The 18,314-nt window shown below is 42.3% G+C and overlaps 1 long non-coding RNA gene across 3 annotated transcripts in view; it reads left to right on the top strand.

Moving 5' to 3' along the window:
* The window catches only part of LOC147241373 (uncharacterized), a 33,550-nt gene that overhangs the window by 5,716 nt on the left and 9,520 nt on the right, over positions 1-18,314 (top strand). Inside the window, exon 3 of one of the 3 annotated variants that reach the window (XR_015111058.1) lies at positions 15,853-16,367. The exons of 1 other annotated variant lie outside the window; for it this stretch is intronic. This is a non-coding gene — a long non-coding RNA (uncharacterized LOC147241373). Of the gene's footprint in view, positions 1-9,167; positions 9,358-15,852; positions 16,368-18,314 lie in introns of those variants that run through there. One more of the 3 variants, XR_015111056.1, reaches the window with a different exon arrangement.

Consider the following 18,314-nt stretch of genomic DNA (forward strand, 5'->3'; position numbering starts at 1 on the left):
TGTCATTATTATTATTTTGCTTTTTTTTTAAATTATTGGTGATTTTCCTGAAATGGATACAATGCATTTCTGATGGAAGTCGCTATATAGAATCATTTCATGGAAATTAATGACTGGGGTTTTGATCATATGGACATAAAATACTTTATGGTAGTGTTGTAGTCAAGATCACCTCAAGACTGCAGTGTAACAAGACCAAGACCAAGACTTTGAGAAGTCAAGACCGAGCCGAGACCTGAGCCAGGAGACGGTCTCTATACGGGTCCCGTATTTACAGACTGCAGGATGCTTTTTTTTCCCAGTGTTTTTTGTGTATGAAGTCTTTCTAGTTTGTGCAGCCAAATGTAATTATAATTTCTGACATCTTCCTCTCTGCTTCTTCCACTGACAGTTGAAGTGCATGTGAAAGGGGGGGGGGGCAGCCATTTACATTTACAGCAAAGTTTCTAGCAGTGTTCAGAAGTAACTTTTCAATTTATGTTGCATTTGAAGCTGCATTTTTTTTTTTTAAATCCAGTCACAAAAAAAAATGCACTGTTAACTGAATGGCATCATCACAGCGGTGGCCTTCACCCGTCCTGGCAGAAGATCTTGACCCTGCACGGTTCAAGACAGAGAATAAAATGTGGTCCGTTCCAAGACCAGGAGGAGAGCTGTAAAAAGTGGTGTCGAGTTCTACGACGCTACCTTCCAGGGTACAAAAATGTTAAGGAAAGCTCTTAGGAACGCTTTGACATGAACAAAAAACACAAACAACGATAATAAGTAGAGAAATACACTGGAATTTGTAAAAGAAAGTATTTGGAACAAACATTTTGACTTTGAAATGAGTGCAGGAGAGGAAAAGGTCAAACCCGAGATTGAGGGATAAGAGCAGCTGTTGGGTGAATCCCAGTCTGGTTCTGTTGCCTTCCCTCCTTCCTGCTAACACTCCTCAGGCTGCTAGGATGCCCACGGATGCCAATTAACTCTGACACATGCAGATTTTGGGTTTCACTTCATGACGGGTTTTTTTTTTCTCTCTCTCTCTCTTTGAAATGTGTTTATCTTCATAGTGGCCTTTGTTTGCTTGGCTTGTTTTTGTTTCCTGTTGCAGAAGCTTCAGCCACTCCAACCAAAAATGATCTCTGCTCCTTTTTAATTGCATGGAGATGTGAAACATTTCTTGAAACTTCTATAACCAGCAACAATTTTCCTTGTGCGTCACAAGTCTACAAATAACTGATGTGTCGCTCATGGTTTTGTAACCTTTTTAAAGATTTTAACTCAAATTAACTTATCAAAATAACTCAAATGGGACTACAATGCTTAGTAGTTGTAGTCAGAAGGCTTGAGATGAAATCAGAATCAACAGCCAAGAAGAGGCTCTGTACAAGTAACTCCCATTAAATGACCATAGACTGAAGCTCAACTGAAGTCTTATCTTAGGCTTAAAATGCTCCGATTTTTACTAAGTCAAAACTTCACGACATCGGAAAGGACGAGGATGATTGAATATAAGCGAGCTCACATTTGGCACAGGACAAAGACCGAGACGAGTGGCTGTCAAACCTAAACGGATAAAACCCACAACAGAATTATTAAAAACACAGATGAATGTGTTCTAGGTTGTTTTGCATGCCAAAGCTGTATTCAACATCCACAGAGGAAAATCCGTCTCATCCCTGGCCTGTAAAATCTGTCACTGTTGAACTGTATAATAGATGACTCCCGAGAGTTGCAATAATGTCGAACCGAGAAAATCCTCCATCTTAATCAGATATAGTCGCGGGATATGTAATCTGTGTCAGTATCAGATTGTCATAAATGAGTATGTGGAGCTGTGTCTGTGGAAGAGAGGTGAGAGTTTTGGTGCCCAAGGCTCCTCAACCATAGTGTATGGAAATGAGCTGTGTGATGTTATTTTGATCACGGTCCAAGCATGTAAGAAGAGATGGCCCTGTTCTCTCTGCTGGAACAGCTCTGTCACCGTGAGGATAGGTGGTTTGCAGCTAAAGTGATAAAGATAATCCAGTTTGTAGCCATTGCTACTCAAGTGTGTCTCTCAAATATGGTTGATTGTTGTTTACAGGCACGAATGACAACCCTCCCCATCGTCCATTCACTAAACTCCGCGGGAAATGGTGCCTCAGTACCAAGGCCGGTGTTGTGATTAGAGAAATCACCGAGGTCTGAAAGTTCTGGGATGTCTGTGTCCCAGACAGTTGCTTGGATGCCTAGGAAGTCCTGTGTTTGGAAAAGGGCAGACCCTTTTAAGAAACGGCAGGTGATTGGATGAACCACCCGTCCATCGACGTCTATGGCGCTCTAACTTCAACCAGTCGGATCAACAAACTCCTGTAGAAGACAAAGCCAGTCTGCAGAAGACCAAAAATATCTTTTCCTGTTGAGAGAACCCTTCAGTGGTGTTCTCTGCTATTTTTGTCAAAGAAACACTCTCTAGTTCTGATACGCGCGATAATGGCGTCTTTTACTAACCACCTCAGCATCCATCTTTGCTGTTTTGAATCGATGAACCGAAACCACACCTCTGTCTCCTCACTGGACGCAAGCACATAGCTTGAGGCATAGCATGATGGATTATCATGAAGAGCTGGCCCAGTTCAAATCCTCTGTAACATTCTGCACCAAATAACCAAATGTACAGCAGCGCTGTCCTGGAAATACTTAGAATGCAGAGCACCGTCACAGCAACAAGTGGAGTGACAGCAGCAAGTGCAGCTTCAGCAGCGGCTCTGTGCTCCAGCTCATCAACAGTGTACCTGTTCTCAGGACAAAGTTCTCGCAAGACCCCTGTCACTCAGTTCTCTCAAATTCCACCAAGGCTTAGTGGAATTGTGTCTTTTTTTCTCTCTCTCTCTCCTTTTGCCTCAGAACACGTCTGACGCCGCAGGGGTAAAAGAGGACTTTTGCTTTCCGCTAGCACATAGCAAGATCCGTTAAGGGGAGGGGTTCAGGCTGGATCAGGGAATAGTGTCCAAACAGTTATTGTTGAGGGGCCCAAAACCGCTCCACAACAATTTCATGTCCCTGGATCTGATTGTCAGACAGTTCTGACACTGGGACAGCAAACATGGGAAGCAGCAAACAGACTGTCGATACATATTTTGTTTGTCTTGATTCAGGTGGAGTTGTGAGATTATTTTTGCAGGCTCTCTGATGTTCCGACTGAGCTCGGTAAAGCTGGCGTATCCAGCCGTGAGAGAGAGGAGAGGGGAGGCATCTTTCACTCCTGGAGCAAAGCAACTTTCAAACTGATAAAAGTAGCAAAAAAATATTACTGTCAACTGTATCTTCCAAAAATAAAATGATTTATCCCGTAGCTGCACATAAATTTAAGTAGGGAAAAATAGCAAAAGAAAGCAAGCAGTGGCAGGAGCCAGCTGAGAAGCACTCCAGCAGTGACACACCGCAGTCTCTTTTACTGGGGAACTCACATCAGCGGTGTGTTTTTAAGAATTTTTATAACTTCATTCACAGAACTTTTTCAAAGGAGTGTCCTTAATATAATGCTGAAGCCCAAAGCAGATTTAGAAAGCAGTGATGGTAAACAGACCTTTTGATACACTGTTGAATTTCTTTCAGAAACTACAAACATTAAACCTGAAATACAGACCAGTTCTTCCTACAAGCCATATTTTACTCCATTTATGGCGTCTACGAGGCACTGAGAGTGATGTAAATATAGACGTGCTACTGTATATATTCCACTCCACTCATTCTCATCAGGGTGGATCAAAGTCAAACAGTCTAACAATAATTCAGGGGCCATGTAGGTCGGACAAAAAGCGGGTTCTGTCTGAGCTGCACCTCCTTTGAAGCCGCTGGTGTCTTAAGATAAGTAAACACAATCTCATCTGTGTTATTTTACTATTAATTCAAGACAATTTAATGAAAGAGGACTGATGAGAGGAAAATCACGAAGCCTGGGATCCGTCACATGCCACTGACAACAGAGGGTCTGCTGTCAAAAGAGAGAGAATGTGCTAAGGTGTCCGCTTGTGAGCATGGATGCTAACAACTACAGATTGTTTTCATTACCATAACCCACCCAGGTGCAGATTCACTAGTTTCGCCTCACAACATGATTTGCTTTTCCGCTCCGTGACGCACCGATAGCAGCGGCATCCATCTGCCACGTTCCTGCGGCAGGCTACTTATTACTTCATATCAGTCAGCCTTTTCGGTTCCGTTGATGGAACGACTCGCGTGTCGTCAACATGCATTATTGGTGATAACCACCTTCACACTTGAGTTGTTGACAGAGTGCTATGACATCAGGATTGATGGGCTGTAATCTTTAGCTCTCTCTGGATTTGCATATTGCATGGGGCTTTGGAATTAAAGGCCCAGAACACAGGGCTAAGACATGTTTTCAGTCGCCACTAGGGGATGTAATTGTACACATTCATCCCGAAGTAATCCGGCATTGTTTTTCTTACTGCTCAACTTTTGTGTGTGCTAAAATAGGGAGTTAGAAATGCCCACGGTTGGACGTGTGTTTGCCTGATTTGGTGTTTTTTGGTGTATTGTTTTTCAGCAGGATAAATCTAAAAGTGTGAGCCTTATTTTCACCAAACATGTTGGAGGGGTGTAGGATGGGCCGAGGAAAAAGCTCCTTAGTTTAAGGCCTGATTCGTCGTAGCGGCACCTGGTAGCTACAATGAAAGACAAGTGTTGTCCCATGTTGCGGTCGACCAGCTCCATCTCAGATTTGGTTAGAAACATCTCAAAAATTTGATGATGGGTTACTTGGAGACAGTGAGGGTTAGTTAAATGGCGTTACCATGGTGAGGTGGACAATTTTGATATTGTGCAGTAAAAAAAAAGCAAACTGTTCTAACTGGACAATACATGGTTATATCTCCAAACTCCTCGTTTGATGAGAGTCCTGGCCTGATGACATCTACGCGCTGAGCTTAAGTTAGTAGTAGCACCATCTAGTGGTCACAGGAAGTAAGGACAATACAACAAACATAATTGGATGTCTTTGCATGAAGATGACAGCAACATAATAACCAGTAAGTGTGTGCTCTCCAGCATCACCTAGCGGAGGCAGGAAGTTATGTTTGCACCACGGTAGCATTAGTCTGCTCCTACATTTCCATTTCTAATATGGTCAAGTTCCACCGCCCTCTCGCTCACTGGAGAAAACACGTGGGGGATGGGGAGGGCCTAGGCATGACGGTGTCAGTGGCCAAGTTCACCTCAGCAGCAGCGTGTGCTCTCTGAGTGCTTTCAACCAAGATGGAGACACGGGATTTGAAATGCTGACTATTGATTGACTTGAGGGAGGGAAGTGAGTAACACCTGAGGACAAGGAGCTACAAGTGTGTCTGACTCGACTGGAAACGGGGATAAGCTTTTCACCTTGCAGCCTCACAGTTAAATTTTTGTGCAAAACCTAATTATTTCAGCAAACTTTCCAGTGTACCAGGGAGCCTCGTGATGAGCCTCATGCGTATTGCACCTGTGAAGAAATTTTAGAAATGAATGTGTGATACTAAATCCATACACTTTATGATCTTGCAGTTACCAGTGAAAGGAATTTAAATTAAAGTAATCGCTCAAAAAGGAATGTTTTCCAAAAGCATTTTATTAAAGTTGTTTACGTTTGGGCTCATGGGATATATGTTGAATCTGTTGCGATGCGTGTCCTGCTTTCATAGTGTGTGTGTGTGTGTGTGTGTGTGTGTGTGTGTAAACAAGGACAGTAAATGTATAATTGTATATGCAGATATGCAGTTTTCACAGAGAGCTGTTTCAAATCTCTCTGGGCAATTTGCATAAAGAATTGTATATGTTTGTTTTTGAGGTTACATTTATTTTCTGTGTGACAGGAAGCAAAGAGTCTGTGACTACTCGGCATTGTTGGAAGCCTGGATACAGCTGCTGCGAGTATTCAGGTCACTCAGAGTAGCTGTACAAGGAATTTAGGAGGGAATTGTTTACTGGCGACTGCCGTCACATCAACAACAGAACAGAAACGTGTTCTTAATTAGGCGACGTGTGATCAGATGATATGTTAATGATTCAATCGGGGTGTGAATATTTTTACACTACGCTTTCAAGACAAGGAACAACAGCTAATTAACAGCAAATATTGTTTTTACATTGAAACAAGATGCTGGTAAGGATTTGTTGACGATGTGAGATTTCAAGTCGGCTGTTTTTGTTGCAAATATGACATTTCTACCCTGGTTTTTGACTCATTCTCAAGAATGTGGCAAGACGAAGAGAAACACACATGACAACGTGGTGACGTGATGCCCCAGAAGCTTCATCCCCCAACCAGGTTCTCTTGCCACTTGTGTGGAAAGGCTTTCCTCTGCTTGGTCAGTAGCTTTGCTGGCAAACTGAAAGGGAAAAAAAAAATCAACGAACAGAAATGCACAAAGAGATGCATGATGCATACATCATTGACTCCTTTCAGAAGTCATTTGCCTCACTTACAGCCCATAATGTTTTAACTATTTTAACTCTCAAGAATGGAAAACGTTCTCCTCAGCTACGCAGAACAGCCATAACTGTACCTACCTTTTGTTCCAACCTTGCAATGAATCATTTTTATCAGTATTGTCTCTGATAGCCAGGATTTTTTTTTTTTTTTTACATGGAACCCCTTGTATGATGTGCCGCTATGTAAGTGGATGGAATGTGTTGTGTGCTGCACAGGTGCAGGGATCTGCTGCATGTGTTGTTGGTGGGAAATCTTTGACAGGAAGAGGGAGCTTTAGGCTTCTCTTAAACACCTTTCTTGTGAGAAACACAGATATCAAACAGCATACGATGAAAGCCCACAAAGACAAGGAGAGAGAGAGATACTGGCAATGAGCCATGCACACACACACACACACACACACACACACACACACACACACACACACACACACACACACGCTCGCTCAGAACAGATTTATTTAGAAAAATTCACATCCAGACATTCTTTTCACAGCTGCATTTGCATGTAATGCCACATATTGTTCCAGCTATCAGAAGCACCAATTTGTAAATGAAAAACAAAGAATGTTTTCTTATTTTTAAAGAAAAAGTTCACAGGGTGCGGGGGTGATGAGAGTCTCCGAGCCCAGCTGACTGCTAGTTAGCTTCGGGCAGTGAATGGCAGTGGGTGGGATGTATTAGCATACCCCCATCAGAAGTCATCAACATCACTTTTCCTCAAAAAAGTCTTTGCCTGCATTAAATATAATGAGGGTTGTGTGTTACATTTAACCAAGAGGATGAGATGTTGTAATTTTAGCGTCAGACGTATAGTAGGAACTACTTTCCTGACTGGGCGGAGTGATTGTGACTTGTTGACGACTAGAAGAGCGACTGCTGCTCCTAATCCTAGTTGAGTTTGTGAGAGAGGATGAGGAGGATTACATCTGGACAAACCAAGATCCTGAACCTGATCCATTAGATGACTTTTGATGGACCTTTTGCTAACACTTCCCAGCGACAACCGTTCATTGTGCTAAGCTAACTCGTGTCTGCTGGTCTCAAGTTCGTTAATGCAGCACAGAGGAGAGAAGGGCATCCATCTTCTTTGCGTGTTTCCTTAAGAAGGTACAGTAGTATCAGTGAAATCTCAAGTTTTATCAGGGAAAACTTCTAAAACACCCAGTACCAACAAACATAAAGCACTTTTTTTTTTTTTTTTACTTCTTCGCGAAGATCAGCCACTCATAAAAGGTAAGAAGTACATTTTAAAAGTGACTAAGTAAGAAGTGGTCACAAAGATTAACCTGACATTGTCTGCCGCTTTAAATAATTATAAAAAGGATGTAACCTTGCAGTCCAATCGACGCTTCTAACCTTCCTGACAGCAGATGCACTGACACTGAAGTCAGGAAGATGTGATGTGCTGCTGTGGCAGTGGTACAAGCCAGTTTTCATTAGAAGAGATTTGATGGGACAACTTTGAATGAAAGATATAAAGAGAGCCAAGAGTGTTTGGGCTGATAAAAGTTTTGTTTTTGTTTTTTTTAGCTTATTCCACTTCTCTCGATGGATTCAAATGATTTTATAGATATTTCCCATATGGAATACCACAGGCCGTATTCAAAGTATTTAACCAAAAACCCATTGACCCTTGAATGAGGGGCCCAGACATTCAACAATGCTAACTTATTTCTGTTTAAGGACTCATTCCTCCATTTTTGCAAGAATTCTCCCTACACAGAACCCCCACCCCCCCCACCCCACCCCCATTCAACTGTGGTATCTCCTATCATGGTATTTTAATGGCTCAGCAGTTCCCATGTATGATATTGATGAGAAATCACATCTCAGCGTCATCTGCACTGTAACAGTGATGGATTGCACTCGGAACACTCTCTACTAAACGAGGGGTTAAATTAAACAGCATTGCCAGCAAGATGAATAGCTGCCGGCAGTGGCGGAGTTGTTACCAGGGTGACCAATTCAGTACAAATCATAATGACAGACCTGAATATGCAGCCCTGGGCTCACATGCTAATATGAAGACGGTGCAGGAGAGGAAGCCAACAGAAACATTTATAAATCATGTAGAAAAACAGAAAATGACATGTAAAAGACAGGCGGGCGCTGCAGTTCTGACAGGAGGTTTTTCACAAAGATCCTCTGTTTCCTGTTGAAGAACCACTTGCATGTAAACTTGTATGTGTCGAAGCAAGAAATATAGTATGTTTAAAGTAGGCACTAAAGCGATTATACCCCCCCCCCCCCCCTAAAAAAGTATTCTCCCTGTACATTATGTCAGAGTGTGGGGAAGGTGCTCCAACATTTTGTGACCCACCTGGCACTTCATCTGATTTGCCTCTTAAGACATGAAATACTTACAACAAGCAGTCCTGGGAGGTAAAGCAACTAACAGTACTGCAAATTATTTTTGCACCTGCAGAAGTATTTTATACCTTAACACTGGCAACAGCTGTGGGTTGGAAGCTTCATGTTATATTTTTATCTTTATTTTTATGTCATATTCACAAGTCGCAAATCCATCCATCTCATCCTGAAATGAGACTGGTGGATGAACTGAAAGGAGTTTGGTGGTCAAAGGTCAAGGACACAATATCTGAGCAACACAAAACAACAAATTTGGGAGGATTTCGGTGGTTGAAAGTCAAGCTCACGTATCTCACTCTTTTTTTTTTGTTTTTTTTGTTAACATGACATCTCAGGAACCTCCACCGAGACTCAAGGATGCCGTGAACAGAAGTCGGTGGTCGAGGTCTTTGTAGCAGGCACAGCAGAGCAACAGCTTACACATCACTATGTTGGCATTTTCCTAATAAAGAATGGATACAAATCATTTTTGATCAATTCCACATTTACAGCACTCGCGCTTCGCTGCCGCTCACAGCTTCCATGTTTATGTGGCCTCAGTCACGGAGGAAATATCCTTTGTCACGCTCACTTTGATAGGATTAGCGCACAGCTGTGGGCAGGAATATGCAAAACTCAGTTTTACATAATGTTCTTCTGTGTGCCAGATGTTTTATGAATTGACACGTTGGAACTTAAATGAAATGTTTACATGTGTACCCCATACACCTCCTTGTGGACATGTGATCAAACCCTGTTTCTTTAGTTATGCACTCTGGCACAGAATTTTATGTATAATATATGTAGCTGCTAGCGGCTTGATTGCGACTGGTAACCACTGTCACAGCTGCCAGCTTGGGGGAAAAAATTATAAAACCGTGTCCTACTTTCTCTTTTTTTTTTCCTTCTCCTCCCTAAAAGCTACTTATGAAAAGTACTGTTTGATAGTACAGTGGCCTTTCTCAGCCTTTCTTATCCCCCCCCCCACTCCCTTGCCATCCAACAATGTGTTTTTCCCCCCAAATAAAATTATTTTCTTTTGTGACTATGTAATATATTCATAGCGCAGGAACACAGGCAGTGGATCAAGATCAAGCAGTCCAGAGAATATCAAAAAGAATATATTCATGGTCCTGTATCAGTTCTGTGTGGCGGACAAAACAGAGAAAAGTCAAGAATATTTTATACAGAAACCCATCAACTCTGCTGCGAAGCTTTGACTGTCAGTGCCGTAAACTGCTACTAAACTGCATCGTTGCCTTTGGGGTGGAGTGAAAAAATCCACGCCCCAGACATGGTGATTGATTTTATATTTTAACTTGACTGCATTTAAGTCCTGCCCTCTGTCATAAACAGAAATACACTGGAAAAATAAGTGTGTACACATGGAAGATGATTATCTTAATAAAGCCGGATGTCAAGGCAGGGCTCGCGCGTCCCGTCACGCTCAGTTTCTACCTGTCATGGAACAGCAGTCTTTTCTTGAACGTATCCCTGTCATGGCCGTCTAGCGCCGCCCACTTCCTCCTCCTCAGTCTAAACAATCATCCATGTGACGGCAGGTTAGAAAAGAATCCATTTTTACAAACACCGGCTGAACGAAGAGCAACACTCAAACAATACGGGGACCTTCCAGAATGACTTTCTGCTGCACCCACTAAAATAGCAGTGGTGAATGAATGAACACTTAATTTTCTTATTTCTGTGTTTAGTCGCTAAGTATCATATAAATATATATATATATATACACTTAAATAGTTCACTTTTTGCTTTGGAAGGGGGGGCTGCCTGGTTTGCTGTTTTACTGTTTGTTTGTTTGTTTTCCTGTTATAAGCCAATCCTTTGGTTTTGTATTGAAACTTTTTGTGTTGTTGGGAATAGAGGCTTTATTGGTTATCTTTCCATTCCCGCTTGGGTTTTTTCTTTTTTTTTCTTTCTTGTCTCTCTTTATCAGCTCTTGGTGAATTTTAAGTTTTCGGACATTGCACAGTCCTCACTGTGTGCCTGTGGAGTGGACAGCTTTCCCTCCTTCAGCACAGGGATTGCACATGCACCCATTGTCCTACTTTTGTGTGTGTGTGTGTGTGTGTGGTGTTGAGATAATTATCTCCTGCAAATAGTTAAAATCTTGATCTGTGTGGTTGTAGTACTCTTCATCTGTTGCCTCCTTGATTTAGGTTCCACAGTAACGTGCCAGGTGTGTGTGTATGTGTGTGTGTGTGTGTGTGTGTGTGTGTGTGTGTGTGTACGCGGCATACAAGCCTACAAACTTTCGTACTGTGTGACAAAAGGTCACAGAGTATACCTCCATTCTTAGCTTTTGTGCCATGATGCCGAAGGATTAATGTGCTGTCTACACTACACGTGAACAACAAGCCACTTCTAATTAGTCCATCTGGGAGCCCATTGATTTGTGCATCAGTGGGTTTTGTGTTGTCTTATATCAATAAAATGGATCACAGCGGATACAATGCCAATACACACATCTGGATGCCAATTAAGATTTGCGCCCGACTCGATGCTCTGCTAGTCTTGGTTGTAAGAGGAGGAAAAGCTGCCATTTGTTTTTTCTGTCTTTCATTTATAAATTTACCTGTTTATCTGCCATTAGTGATCCATTTTGCAAAGTGATTAAGCTGCCTTTTTCTTGCATTTAATGGATCAGGCTCATTAGACCACCACTCACTGTGACCTTATTTGATGAGCTATTTATTGATTGGCAGGAGGAGTCTAAACACAGTTACCTCAACCATGGCGGGGTAAAGTTCAACTCCCACAGGGGATCAGTTTCCAGAAGAAAGACAGGGAACATTAACATTACCTTTGAACTTTAAACCCATGAATTCAATATATATTTTTAGGCCGTGGTGCACGGGGCTTCACGTATGTCTTTGATGTCATGTCTCTTTGATTCTCAGATCAGCAGGAGTGAAAGGTGCGAGCCTCAGATCACATGTTTACCATCGTAGCATTAGAAATAGCCTGAACCGTTCTTTCCATCAAAGTATTTTGATGTCCGGTACATGATGAAAATGACAACATTGGGGAGGGGGGCGTTCAATTTCCCCTATAAACCTGTACCGGCAGTGAGCCTGTCTGACCAGAGGAGGCACGAATACAGCTTTCATGACAAGTGCCTTTATCCAGCTTCATACCCATAGACCTAGAAATGTTTTGTCTGTATCGATGCTGTACCAAACCAGAGGTGACACAGGGAACCACACTAGTCCTGCCTGTGTCAGTAGGCTACATAATAGACCACTGCACTACATGGGTGCCAGTTTTGGTTGTTACCCTGACTGGAAAACGGTAATGGCGCGAATGCAAACCCTTTCTAAGAAAGCTCTGATATAGAACATCTTTTAATTCGGGTCGCCGGTTGTCCCTGCCCTGATGTTTACTGTGGTATTCCCGAGCTTGTCTCCAGACAGCACTGCAAAATGTCCGATACCAGCTGGCATTAAAGACAAATTACAACTTGCGCAACTGAATGTGATTCCTAAACCCCATTTCTTTTAGTAGATTTTCCATCTTTCCTTGACCTCCAACTGTGTCCTCTGATGGAAATGAGCTTTATCTGGCCGAGTTTGTAGGTTTCAAACCTGTTGCTGCAAACACGCCTGACCTGCATCTCTTTTTCATTAGACTCCTCTTCAAAATTAAATGGAAACTTTTAACGATTTTCACTCTATTTGCAAAAATCCATCGGGCAAAATGTGGAAATGAAAATGCATGGGTGTTTGTTTCCAGTGCTGATCTTCAGGTCAAAGCTTGTTCAGTATCGTAATGTGATTTGGAGGTATGTTGGGCATGGGTGAGAAGAATCCCATTTAATTGTGTTGCTGAATGTCAGTAAAATTACCAAAGGAGGACCAAATGGCTGCAGAGAAAAGGCTCTGTGGGGACTCGGCTGAGTGTACACCGCAAAAAGGTTACAACTTTTACAGAGGTTGTTGCTTCCCCTGTATTTGACATTTCATTCTCATGGCGATGACTTTAATTTGAGTGATGCGAGAATGTCAAGAATCTTCTGCTCTCATGATGACGGAAGGTTGACATTCAAGGCTCTTGCTTTCAAATCCACTCAGCATCAGAGAAGATTACCTCCCGCGTGACAGACGTGAGACATACGTGGCAACTTTCATTGTCCTTAAGCTTGAAAGCCTCAAAGCAAGGGCCCGCAATAACCTTTTCAATGTGGAATGCACAAACTTCTATCGTCACATTCCTGTATGTCTTTACCCATGGAAGCTTTCACCTCTCTCAATGTTCTTGTTGGTTGCTGTAATTTGTCAGAATTGTTGCACTTCAAAAAATGGATGCCCAAGATGTGGAGGGAATTCTCTTGCTGCTATTGGCTACCGTTCACCCGAAAGGCATTTAAACAGCGATTGTAGATCTGCTCTCCTCTTTACTGCAGCCATTAGATTCAGAAGTAGTCCCTGGAGTGTTCTGCTGAGGAAGAACCCACTGGATTAACGGGATCCAAAACTAAGCACCCAGAAGCCACATTAGACTAAAAGCAGCTTGACATGGGAAGTAAATCACTGTTTCAAATTCCCAGCCTACCGAGAAGCCTGGTGTTTCACCTTTGAAAGCCGGTTCTAAAGCAGCCTCCTTAACCTCGTCACAGTGTCGATGCTGCCAACTCATCCTGCACAGCAGTAACCTCTAGAGCTACCGGGAACACTCAGACATCATTTTAGATGCTAGTACTGGGCAGATATCATTCCTTTGGCAGAAAATATCTTTCTTTCTTTTTTAGCAAACATTTGTAGACATCAAGGTAATGTTCAGAAGTCATGGGGACATTTTTCTTTTCTTTTTTTTTTTTCTTTTTTGCGAATGCGCCAAAACGAACACATCCACGACTGAAAATCTCTTGGAGCATTTTGAATAAACCTTCTTAATTCATTGACATTTGAGGCAATTTAGCTGTAAACTCCACACGATCTGATCTATTCCAAACCACAGCCTTGATTAGGGCCGGAAGTTCACCTTGGCAGAGATGCGTCCTCTGAGAGCTTTGTGGTTGGAACTGTAGCCAAAATATTCCAAATGTGGACTTAAAAACATATCCTTTCACAACCTCTTTTGTTCGGAGTGAAAGAAACCTCTCCTGCAATGAATTCATTTTTTATTTTTAACTGACCTATAAATTTGCAATTGTGTTCCAATGCATTTATGCACATCATGCATTGGTTCATCATTCACGGGTTCCGTACCACTACGGTATGGGTTACATGTTCTGAGGGTAGGTTGAAGTCTATCCACAGACCCAGACTAAACCACAGGCTCTACTGGGACAGCAACCCTGTTGTCGGTGATCCATCTTGGCATGCTTTAAGTTGGATTGCCATGAAATAAATTAACTTTGAAAACTTTTTTCTTTTCTTTTTTTTTGCAAGAGCAGAACATGACACATATTCACAGAATTAATAATTAAAACTATTTCCTCAGTTCATTTGAAGGGAGTGCTTCTTATCCAAATTAAACAGGCGATTTGGGAGTCAAACTTGCCATCACAAGTACACTCATACTTCAGATGTCTCGACTTCTCTTTCCAATTAAAAAGAGAAACTTTTATAATGCAAAAAAAATTTTTTTTTAAATGGGGGCTGAATAGAAAATGGCTTTCCAGGGGGGAAACAATTAGCTCCAGAGAACAAATTGAAATGTTCCTCTCTATCTTCTTCTAAGGTGGTGCTCACTAACACTAATTGTTTCAAATAGGCTAACAATTCGCCCTTGTTACACTTGTTACACTCGTGCACTCACACCGAGTGCACCTCTGTCAGCGTAATTGATGCTCCTCACTTACTGTTGTTCAAGGTGAGTAATGGCAATCCTCCCTTCTCTTGAGGTTTCCCTCCCCGTCCCATAAGGGCTCCTCCGAGAGCCGTAATGGCACCTGAGATGATCAGTCGACTGCTAATACACTCACATCTTTGTTACTCATGCAAACTGGAGTGACGGATGTGCTACGTGAACCTCAGCAGGTGAAATAACTGGGGTTACCCAACTGAAATCTCTCTTATTTAAGCAGTAGTTTTACCAGCATGGTTAATTGAAGCCTAATCCTCTCCATGTATGAGTGCGCTCTCTGTCCTCCTCCTCCCCCCCCCACCCACCTTGGCTCCTGGGGGCTACTGTGGGATTTGGCAGCGCAGTCATCCATTCCTCCAAGAAAGAGGATGGATGATGTGAACTGTGAGCTGTCTTATTTTCTTCTAAGGGTCTAACCTGTACTCACAGGACCCACCCCCCACCTGGAATAAAGGCTTTTGGAAGGTAGATCTGTTTGAAGTGTAAATATCCCACAGGTCAAAGAGAGCAACTGAGAAGACAGATAGGAGCATATTTTTATCCATGCAAAAACTTTGATTTATTTCACACTTTATTCTTTCCAGACTACAGACAATGTTAGGGATCTGCCAGTGGTAGGTATGAGTAATTTCTTATTTCTGTGGTGTCATTTTGAGGCTATATTAAGAGCCAGGTTTCCACGGTAAACAGAAATACCTAGGAGATAGAGAGTCTGATTCAAACTGAGCAAGAAAACCTGCCTGAGTGTGGTTTGTAGGGACTGGGAATTTTGTCGAATTAGCCAAATGGCAAATGCACGTTGTTTGTTCTAATCAACGCTCATCCTCATGATCTCTCAAGAGAACCAGTGAAGCCAAATGTCCCATTAGTCCAGGAAACCTGTTGTGAAGCCACACAGTGAGGAGATGGCTCATTTAGTATTCATTAGAGGCTCCCATTGAGTGTAAACCAAAGTCGTTAGTCAGTGGCTGGTCCACAACAAAGGTGTGAGGCCAATATTTGAATGATAGATGATGCTCTTTACAATCTGTGGCAATAATGAAAATCTGGAGATCATGAAAACAGATTTTATTAAAAGCGTACTCAGTTTTGTGTTGGGTAAAACATTCAGAAACACACTGTTCTTTACTCAGCCAAAGCTTTGGATGAACCAGAGATTTCTCACTCTTATTGGACAGTCCAATCTGCAACTTAGCATTCATTTTCTTGTTGCAGACGGGCCGGACCACCTCCCTCTGGAGAAAGATTTCAGGGAATGGTAGACAAAAACAGAGGGAATCGCAAGATTTTATTTTTTTTACAAACATGGCTGCTGTATTCTGAAGTATTAAATGAATCTGCGGCACATGCAACATGTAACTACATGCTGTTGGAGAAGGACGTTTTTTGTTTGTTTTTAGCTGCGATGTTGCATTTTGAAGGGTTTTTTTTTCGTAGAAAGAGTGACTGACTGAAAGATAAATGGCATGAATTGGCCCCGCAGCAGTCGTTACTGATTGTTTCTTTTAAAGAAGCTACTTTGACTACGGCACCTGATCTCTATCTTTATGTGTCAGGAATATTTTTTTTCATCCTCCAGGTATATGTCAGACAAAATCTCTTACACACCTGAATGGTTCCATTGAAAGGTGTGTAGATGGAATAAACACTAAAAAGAAGGAAAAACGCACAGGCACATTCTGCACTTCTGGTCAGTGTCAACATGCAATGTTTGGGTCAGAGACCTTCCTCAGTTGTAAAGCTACATTTTTAAATAATAGACCGGAGGAAGGTCTTTGACCCAAACATTGACCTTTGAAGAGAAGAGAATATTTCAAATTGATTAAAATGATTTCATTGTATCAGAAATATTGCTAGGCTGCAGAGTTGTGGGTTGTTTTCAAATACATGAATATAAATGTGTGTTTGTGTGTGTGTGTGTGTGTGTGTGTGTGTGTGTGTGTATATGTGTGCAAGTTCCAATTTAAGAATCAAAGGTTGAAAAACCCAATGTAAGACGAGCAATAAAGAGGTGTAGAACCCAGTAAACGGGTTATCATTGCAACAAAAGGCTCCTGTTATATGTCACGAACCTACAGTGAGAAATACTGTGAGTACAGCGAGTTCCTTTTCTCAGGATTTATACCTCAAACCTCTTATATAATTAGCTGTAGCCTTTTAAGCATACAGCATTTTCTTTGGTGCTTTCATGGCAGTGTTCCCATTTCTAACCTCTCAGCCAGGCACCAGGAGAGAACCGTCATCTCAAAGAAAGCAGAATGTAACCTACATGAAGAGGAGTTTGAGTGGACTGGGCGGTTTCCTGAGGTCTGTGTCCCGGTCGCGTCCGTACAACCAGATCTTTCCTAAATTACCAATGAAGAGCACTCAAAAGTGAAACCTCAGACCTCCAAGGATTACGATTGATCAAATAATCATGGATTTGGACTACACTCTGCTTCTGTTTCACTGCACTAAAGCTGGTGGATGCTGGTTTTCTTTGCATCTGTGTGGGCGTGCGACCAGTTCATAACCCCCCCACCCCGACCCCTAGCTGTAGGCATGCTGCTACATTAACAGATTAGCAGAGCAGCATCGTAATTATTTAAACATGATAGGCCGTCTTCATTTTCACCTTTGGCAGTCTATGCAAAACAAGGACCCTTTCAGGTCATGTTCAACCTGCGGTGCGGATCTTTTAGCCCCACCTCTGGCACTAATTACGTGAGGACATGTGCAGTAAGTCTGCAGCTCAGTCTGGATGTTCAATTACATGTAGAAGTACTACGCTCCAGCTTTAAGTGATTAGCGATGCAGTGCTGGGAGCGAAGTTAATTTCCGGACCTTTTACAGGGAGCGGACAGCACTGCAACCACTAAAATCTTATGAGCTTTAGATGAACTTTGCAGCATTAAGTGGACAAACCAATTACAAAACATGAAGCTAAAGTGAGCTGGGCATAAAACAATAAAAGAAAAATCCCTGCTGGCACATTTCACAGACCCTTTTCAATTAGAAACACAGTCAATATTTCCCTGTCCCATATTTATAGCTGATCTCACGCAACGCAGCTTCCATCCAGTCCCAGTGAGAGCACAGGAAAATATTCCTCGTGGAAGCTGCTTTGAGCCACAAAAGCACAAATTTTGATTTTACATTGTGGCACACAAATATGTCTAAACTGATTTTGGATGCTTACGGATCACTGCGGAGTACTCAGTTATTTATTTCATGTCAGCTATTCCTTTTTGAATATGGAAATCCATAATCACCTGTTGTCATCTCTGGCATGGTAGCTTACTCTCAGGACAGGGATCATCGTAGCGTTGTGGTCGGGAAGTCAAGTCAGTTTCGTTTGAATGGCGCCAAATCACAACAAAAGTTCTCTCTACAAGTAGAGCGGGTCCAGTCCCTCACTCCTTCATTGAATCTACACCCAACAATTCTCCATCAGCAAGCACACCAGGCAACAGCAGCCACCAAAACCTTCCTTTTAACAGCAGGATCGTCGAGCAGATCCAGGATCAGCGGGGACGGACGTCTGCTCTGACTGGTTGGGTACAACCATTAACTAGTCGAGGATGATACACCATGAAGATGATAATATACCTGATAAGCACTAGCTAACATTCGAGGAACGTTGCTCGACGCTAAGGTCGGCGTCAGCATGGGGTGTAGGCTAGCTTGGACACAGGTAC

The sequence above is a fragment of the Aulostomus chinensis genome, chromosome 21 (assembly GCF_037954235.1).
Source record: "Aulostomus chinensis isolate RoL2024-O1b breed Wild chromosome 21, RoL_Achi_v1.0, whole genome shotgun sequence".
Lineage (NCBI taxonomy): Eukaryota > Metazoa > Chordata > Actinopteri > Syngnathiformes > Aulostomidae > Aulostomus > Aulostomus chinensis.